This window comes from Octopus bimaculoides, chromosome 6 (assembly GCF_001194135.2).
Source record: "Octopus bimaculoides isolate UCB-OBI-ISO-001 chromosome 6, ASM119413v2, whole genome shotgun sequence".
NCBI classification, from domain to species: Eukaryota; Metazoa; Mollusca; class Cephalopoda; order Octopoda; family Octopodidae; genus Octopus; species Octopus bimaculoides.
Genome location: NC_068986.1, coordinates 1,176,427 through 1,185,063, shown reverse-complemented (window position 1 = coordinate 1,185,063; position 8,637 = coordinate 1,176,427). Strand labels below are relative to the sequence as shown.

Here is an 8,637-nt window from a genome sequence, read left to right as displayed (position 1 = left end):
GTGTGTGTGTGTGTGTGTGTGTGTGTGTGTGTGTGTGTGTGTGTGTGTGTAATACATGTATAAATGTATGCACATATGTGTGAATGTGTACTCTTGTCCTGACATCATGTGATGGTTGTAAATGAGCATCACTGTCATACAAGTGATGTTGTTTGTTTCCAGTCTTCCATGGAAAACATGTCTGACTCTGGTAAATATTAACCTTGCTTAGAAATTGATGATGGTGATGATGATGACAGCAATGATGATGATGACGACAATGATGATGGCAATAATGATGATGATGGTGATGATGACAGCAATGACGATGATGATGATGATGATGACAATGATGATGTTGGTATCATTGTTTTGATGTTTGTCTCGGTAAATGGTTATTTTACTCATATAGTCATTGTAAATACTTATCATATCAAGAATATGTATATAAAAATGTTTTGATAAAATCAGAGCTAAAAATCAAGGAAATAAAAACATGTGTTGTGTTAATTTCCTTGAAAGTATTGAAGCCATATTTTTTAAATTTAATTTTCAATGGATGGATTAATTTATGAGAATATGAAATAATAATAAAAAATTAAAAGTGTATATAAAAAGAAAAAATATAAATGTAGAGTAAACAAGTGAAAAAAAAAAAAGATAAATATATAAAGATTAATATTTTCTTGTAGAATTTCTTCTGATCTTTTAATAAGATTTCCTGCAACATTCCAGGTGTAGGAATTTTTTCCTCCTTCTTTCAAAGAATTCCATGTTTCTTTTAGCAACAATGTTCAATATGTCTAGACTGCCTCAAAGGAAACACCAAAATGGAAAGAGATAAGAATGCAAAAAAAAAGAATGAAAAAAAAAATCCTTAATCAATGTCTTGAATTATCAATAATCAATAAAGATTCCTTGTAGGCAGATGTTTAAACAAGAGATAAAGTCTTATATAATATTCTTTGACAGTTCGGTTCACTCTGTACAACTGTAACTATGAAGAAAAAAAAATAATAATATTTGTGTAATCAATGGAAGATTTGTAAATCAAAATATTTTTAAGAAACCAATTGATAATTTAATTTTGAATACATTGTCATGGTTAAGGCAATGACTTGGCAGAAACAGTGAAACATTCAAATTAAGGAAAAAAAAAAAAAAAAGCTGTAATGCAGTATTTTATTTAATCATTTTTTTAAATTCAAATGTTGATGGTGTTGCTTCTGGTTTTCATTCTTCTCAGTAAAATAAGTATCAGTAATTGCAGTGGGTTCATTTCAGTTGGGTTTTACATTTTATTTGTTTACTTTTGTTTTTGTTGCTTCAGTCATTGGAATGCAGATTCACTGGGACATCCCCTTCAAGGTGTTGAGCAAACAAATTGCCCCTAGTACTTATCTCTAAGACTGGCGCTTATTCTATCGGTCTCTTTTGCTGAGCCACTAAGTTACAGGGACATAAACACATCAAGACTAGTAGTCAAGTGATGCTGGGCGACAAAGGCACAAAGCCTCACACACATGGATATATGTGTGTGTTTGTGTGTGTGTGTGTGTGTTTGTGTGTGTGTGTGTGTGTGTGTGTGTTTGTGTGTGTGTGTGTATGTGTGTGTGTGTGTGTGGTTAAATAAATGACAAATGAGTAGGAAATTACATAATGAATTTTATTGGCTTACAGTTGTTTCTGCTATTAGATGCAGTGATCTCAGAGCTGAGTGCTTGTGCATCACCTTATAGCTTCCTCAAGCTCAAAGGATGGTGTAAGGTGATGCACAAGCACTCAGCTCTGGTTGCACTGAATGTTATAGCAGAATAGGCTGTAAGCCAATGAAATTCATTCCATAATTTCCTATTTCCTTGTCATTTATTTAATCGTGTGTGTGTGTGTGTGTGTGTGTGTGTATGTATATACACACACACACACACACATACATATATATGAGAAGCTTCTGAAGTAGAAGACACTTAACCAAAGTGCAAGACAGTGAGACTGAACTGGGAACCATGTAGTTGAGAAGCAAACTTCTTAGCACAAAGCCATTGCCTGCACCAATAATTCATATAATTTTACTCTTGCAACTGGTGAAAATGGAAATCAATATATTGTCAAAGATATTAATTCAATGGATAATAATCTATAATATTATTCTGCTTTGGTAATATTTATATGATGCTTTAACTATGGAATGAAATTGAAGACAATCTTTTATAGATATATTTATATTATTTATATTTTTCATAAGACAATGCAATGATAAAAAATATTGTAAATTATTTGTGACCATCATCATCATCATCATTTTAGCAATCATTTTTACATGCTTGCTTTAGTCAGACGGAATTTGATATGGCAGATTTTCTACGGCCGCATGCCTTTCATGTTGCCGACCCTGTCTTATATCCAAGCAAGGTAATAGTCCTCCATGGCCATACATGTTTTTTTTTTGTTTTTTTTTATAGAAGATTAGTGACAAAAGAACATTTTTTGTGTCCTGATGACACTCATGAACAACAATGTCAAGACAAAGAGACTCAAACAAACACACACACACACACACACACACACACTCACACACACACACATATATATATATATATATATATATATACATATATATATATATATATACATATATATATACGACAGGCAGCTTTCAGTTTCCTTCAACCAAATCCACTCACAAGGTTTTGGTCAACCTAGGACTCATAAAAGAAGATATTTGCCCAAAGTGCCATTCAGTGGGACTGAACCTGAGACCACGTTGTCAGGATGCTAGCTTTTTTACCACACTGCTACTTCTAAGAAAGTCTCATAGAAGGAAACAATAGTAGTATATCAAATGTTTATAGTAACTAATAGATGAGCAGAACTGTCAGAGCATTAGTCAAAATGGTTTGCAGAATTAACTTCTGGTTCTGTACTTTCTGATTTAAAATCATACTATTGTCAACTTTGTCAATGTTCCCGTAACTTAGCGAATGAGCAATTGAGACTGTCAGAATAATTACCAGTCTCGAAAATAAGCGTTGGCATCGATTTGTTTGAATCGAGATTGTACTTTCGCAAGGCTGCAGTTCAATGACTGAAGCAAGACAAAAGCATATTATAATGATATAATTCAGCAATGTTATAATTTTGTACCAAAATGTTTTGAAGAACTTAATTATTTCTTATAAAGAAAATAAAAATTTTTTAAAAAACTACAAAGAATACAATTTTCAAGTTGTGAAAAATAATTTTGATATTCATTAAAATAACGCCCGGAATTTTGTGAACCAACAACAACACTTCAAGAAGAAACTTGAAAAGAACTGTATAATGTGTATTTAGCGTAGGCGATGTTTTTACAAGAATCAGCAGCTAAATATAGCGAGCTGTCTTTATGTTAGAAAAAGGGATAGTTCCTCCTGTTTCATTAAAACTAGTTACATTGACAGAAAATTGAAAGAACAGTAGTAAACAACAACGAAGACAAGACAAAATAAAGGTCTAAAAGAAACCAAAAAAACAAATTACAAGCAATAGTTTCGTTTTACACAAATCTCATATGCTAACATGAGTATTGATAACAATACATTGACCTTTTAGAACGAGCTTAAACTGCCCTACCAAAACAGATTCACAGTAAACAGGCTTAAATATTCAAAACAACCAAATTTATAAAGAAAATTTCGGCCACGTACTGGTCTATTCTCTATTTTGTGGGTGTAATTGTTTCATTTATGAGTGGGATGATGTTTATGTGTGTGTGTTTCTGAATTAGCTTTTCAGTATAATCGTGTATGCGAGTGTGTGTTTCTCTGTGTTACTGTTTGTATGTGTGTCTATTTCTCAGTGTGAGATGTGTATGTATATGTAATGTGTCCATTGGAGACTTAAAATCAAGCAGAGAGAGAGAGAGAGAGAGAGAGATCTGCTTAGCAGAGGAAAAGAGACTGATCAGAAAATTAAATAATAAATAAATCAGGCAGCGTTAGTAGAAAAGAAAGAAGAGACAATTGACTTTTCATCAATGCTTTGAAGTTGAATGACCTCGCAAATAAAAACGAACGACTTGGTGTGGGAAGATGTTTCTATCGCAATGATATTTATTAGACTTGTTTGTTTATTTCACCTTTTTCTCTTATTTTATATATGTACTTTTCATTTCAATATTTCTTATAAGCAAGACAGCGGATTGACAAAATCGGTAGAGTAACCAGCAAAATACTTTGTGGCAGTTAATCATGTTGCTTTGGCTTTTAAATTCAAACATCATCAGAGTCGACTTTACCTTTCATCCTCCTCACTCTGGTATAATTCCATTCACAACCAAGGACCAGTGAGGTTTAAGATGAGGTTTCGTGAGGTTTAAGATGGAATGGAGAAGTTAGTGGTTGTAATTTCCCCCTTGCTGTGAGTTGAAAATTAAAGGTAAGTTGTCCTCCTGCATATCCTACTCAGATTTCTATCATAGTCTTGGATGAATTGCAGGAATTTAAATTAAGGTGGCAAGTTGTGCAGAATCAATTGCACACGGCACAAAATGTTAAGCAGTATTTCATCCGTCTTTATGTTGTGAGTTTGAATGCCGCCAATGTTGAATTTGCCTTTCATTCTTTAGGGGTTCCATGAAATAAGTACAAGTTGAACACAGGAGTCAATGTACAAGGGTGAGGCTGAAAAGTTCATAGGCTGATTATGAAGGAATTATGCTAGACACGTGAAATTTTTGCATGCATTAATTTCAACCCTTCTTATTAATAACTGCATTGTTTTGTTCCTGATAAACTGACATCTGACTGTTCAAAGAAGATTACAAAAGTGACAGATAGTAACTTCTCTAGAAATTGGACAAAATTTGGCATCATGGAGTGATCAAGAGCCTACAGAAAAAGGGTTTAGCCCCCAAGGACATTCATACTGATATGGTTGCTATTAGGGGATAATGCTTCAGTTTTAGCAACAGTGCAAAAGTGGGCAGCTGAGTTTAGGAAGGGAAGGGAGAGTGTTGAAGATGGCCCAAGGTCTGGATGTCCTGCAGCTACCGCCATCAAGGAAAACATTGATCATGTTCACTACATGCCGACAGATGACAGGTGATTGACAATAACTAAGACAGCCAATGCTATTAGTATAATATCCCATAAGAGAGATGAGAAAATATTCTGCATAATGAACTTAGCATGACAAAGATTTCTACTCTGTGGGTGCTGTGTCTTCTGACACTTAATTAAAAGCACACCAGGCAGATCAAATCATGAAATCTGACATTCTTTGAAGCAGACCCAGCTGGTCCCCTTGAAGGTTTCCTAAACCAGGATGAGTATTGGGCTCATCACTCTGAGTCAGAGACAAAGAGACAATTCATGCAGTGGAAACACCCACTCCTCACCTGCTCCAAAGAAGGCCAAAGTCAATTCATGTGCAAGGAAGGCGATGGCTTCAGTTTTTTAGTATGCAAAAGGGATTGTGTTCATTGACTATCTTCAAAAGGGACATGCCGTCAATGGAGAGTACAATGTCAACTTACTGAGGCAGTTCAGAAAGGCTACCAAAATCAAATGTTCAGGAAAACTAATGAAAGGGGTGTTGTTTTGTCAGGACAATGTTCCAGTACACAGGCTCTTGGTTTCAATGGCTTTTGTGCATGACTGTGGTTTTGAACTGGTTGACCATCATTCCTGCTCTCCTAATTTAGCCCCATCTGATCATCATCATCACAGAAGTGATGATGTCACATCTGCTGTTCTTGTCTTTCTTTTTCTTTTACTTCTTTCACTCATTTAACTGTGGCACTGCCTTTAGTCAAACAAATCGACCCCAGGACTTATTCTTTGTAAGCCTATATTCTATCGGTCTCTTTTGCCAAACTGCTAAGTTACGGGGACGTGAACACACTAACATCAGTTGTCAAGCAATGGGGAGCAAACACAGACACACAAACATATACATATAAATATGTGATGGGCTTCTTTCAATTTCCGTCTACCAAATCCACTCACAGGGCTTTGGTCAGCCCAAGGCTATAGTAGAAGACACTTGCCCAAGGTGCCATGCAGTGAGACTGAACCCGAAACCATGTGGTTGGTAAGCAACCTACTTACCACACAGCCACTCCTGAGCCTATGTTGATTATTTTTTTTTTGACCAACAGGATGAAAACATCTTCACCAATGGGATCAAAACACTGCAACACCGATGGAAGAAGTGTGTGAACTGCAAGGGGGGACTATTATTGAAAAATAAATCTCATTCAGTCACATTCCATGAGAGCATCTTGGTCGGCCTATGAACTTTTCAGCCAACCCTCAAAATCAACTCTTTCCCCAAAATTTCAGTTCCTTGTGCCTATAGTAGGAAGGATTATATGAATATATATTGAGCCAGTACTTGACTGGTACTTTATTTTATTGACCACTGAAAGGCAAGATCGACAACAGCAGGATTTGAACTCAGAAAGCAGAGGAGCAGTAATTTAATACCACAATGTATTTTGTATGATACCTTTAACAATTCTGCCATCTCCCTATAATAAAGTTACCCGTCAAATACTGGGTTCAGTACAATTGACTATACCCCATTCCAGAAATTTTTGGCCTTGTGCCTGTTAGAAATCAATATTTCTTTTATAAAAATCAAATCAATAAAATATAATTTTGCAAATAGAAGAAAAAAAAAAACTGTGGACAAAATAGATATAATTAAAATATATTAATAGAAGGAAAATATTGACAAAATCTATAACTGTAGTAATATATATATTAAAAACATAGAAACAGTGTGTCTGTATTCCTATTTCTTTGATAGTTAGGCTTTCTCATACACACACACACATACACACATTTATTTATGAGTAATCCTAGCTACAAGAGAAATAGGAATATAGACACAATCTTTCTATGCTTTTAATATGTGAAAAAAGTAGGGAGTCTCCTGACAGTCCATTTCAAAGTTTGTTGACTGCTCATTCCCAAATAAAACCATAGACCACTAAAGGATTATATAAAGCAATCATAAATTAGATTAACTTGGACGGCTTAATTTGCATACTTGTACTTTTGATGGATTTATTTTATGTGTGTCACAGTGTGAATCAAGATTACTGAAATAAATCTGATTATCCGAAAACTGTGACAGAATTGGAATTATAAACATACTTCTATAATTTTGATATGGTTAAATGTATCATCTCAGCATGGATCTTATTTCACCAGGTGTGTACTATAAGTAGTTATTTCAAACATATTTTACATTTTATTTACATAATAAGAATTTAGAAACTTTGTGTGAATGTAAAATAATTTGTTTTTAACCAGAGAGCTCAAAGTAGATAAAGCTTATATGATATATATATAATATATATAATATAACTGTATATAACAATTAAGATCAGATTTTTTTTCTCTAATATTCAAACAAACTTTATATATTAACTAACCCCACAAAAGATATTTATTTCAAATGACCAGAGATATATCTAGTTCAAACAACAACAACAGACACCTATATTCAAAATATTCATTACTAGCTGTTTTTCCAGGTTTCACTCGGGAAGTGTGGTAGATTTGGTTAAAGGCTATTTCCTATGTATATTTTGAATAATAAAAAGAACTAAAAATAAAAAAGACAAAAATTCCAAAAACAAAAAAAAAGTAAGAACAACCCAAAAACAATACGATGCTAAGGATTTTGCAGGTCGATATTGTAAAACTAACTTCATGTGTGTACCCATAGCCCGATGTAGTCACGGAACCTTATTTGTGGTATAACCTCGCCTTAAAAGAAAAATATATGGTAGTGCGGTTGTTGCATTGGCGACACAAGAATCTTAATCGAAACTGTTCAAGATCAATCATAGGGTGGACGTTCATGTACACTGATTAGAATTGTGAATTTCAATTATTGAAAACGTGTTCCTGGATGGATACAATTGTGCAGAGTCCGTTTGTCTCAATATGGAAAAGTTGTTTGAATGTCGACGTTTGAAGACATTTGTAACTGAAGTTAAAAAAACATAGTAATTAGAAAGAGCGTAAGCTATAGCTTGTTTTTTTTTAATGCACAAAAAATTGAAATTATTTTTTTTCTGTGCCTCTGATTAAAATTTTCGAAAAACAAACCCAGCCACATTACTTGGAAAAAAATAATCTTTATTGTGCTGGTTTTTCGTAAAATTTCGCGCATGGGAAAGGCAACAAAATCGCCCCTCCCCACTTTGAATGGGATATTCCTATCTTAAAAAGTAATAATCGATTATCTCGGTAACCATGGGAGTTGGAGGGCAATAAAAATCTCCTGAACATGAGCGTTCCATGCTGCCGCTCTGTGCTGAATTTCATGCGATTCCACTGCACCGTTCTTGAGTGGATCTGCCAACACTCAATCAATCAAGCAATCAAGAACACTGCAATTTATAGTATAGACAATAAATAAAATTTAAATATTTAGTAATTAAATAAATTATAAATAACCAAGAACTAAATAAAAAAACTATATACATATATATAATAATTAAAACTATAATACTGAAACAATGAAATAATATATATATTTGATGAATATTAATATCTTTAACTTTTATTAAACTAATCTGATTTCCAATACTTACACAAATCTTGTTAAGAGCATATAAATATATATATATATATATATATATATATATATATATATATA

The 8,637-nt window shown here is 33.6% G+C and overlaps 1 protein-coding gene across 3 annotated transcripts in view; it reads left to right on the top strand.

Moving 5' to 3' along the window:
• The window catches only part of LOC106881512 (uveal autoantigen with coiled-coil domains and ankyrin repeats protein), a 128,689-nt gene that overhangs the window by 40,867 nt on the left and 79,185 nt on the right, over positions 1 to 8,637 (top strand). Inside the window, exon 1 of one of the 3 annotated variants that reach the window (XM_052968533.1) lies at positions 4,201 to 4,395. The exons of the other annotated variants lie outside the window; for them this stretch is intronic. The gene's annotated coding sequence lies outside the window, so the exon portion shown is untranslated. Of the gene's footprint in view, positions 1 to 4,200; positions 4,396 to 8,637 lie in introns of those variants that run through there. 3 annotated transcript variants of the gene reach the window in all.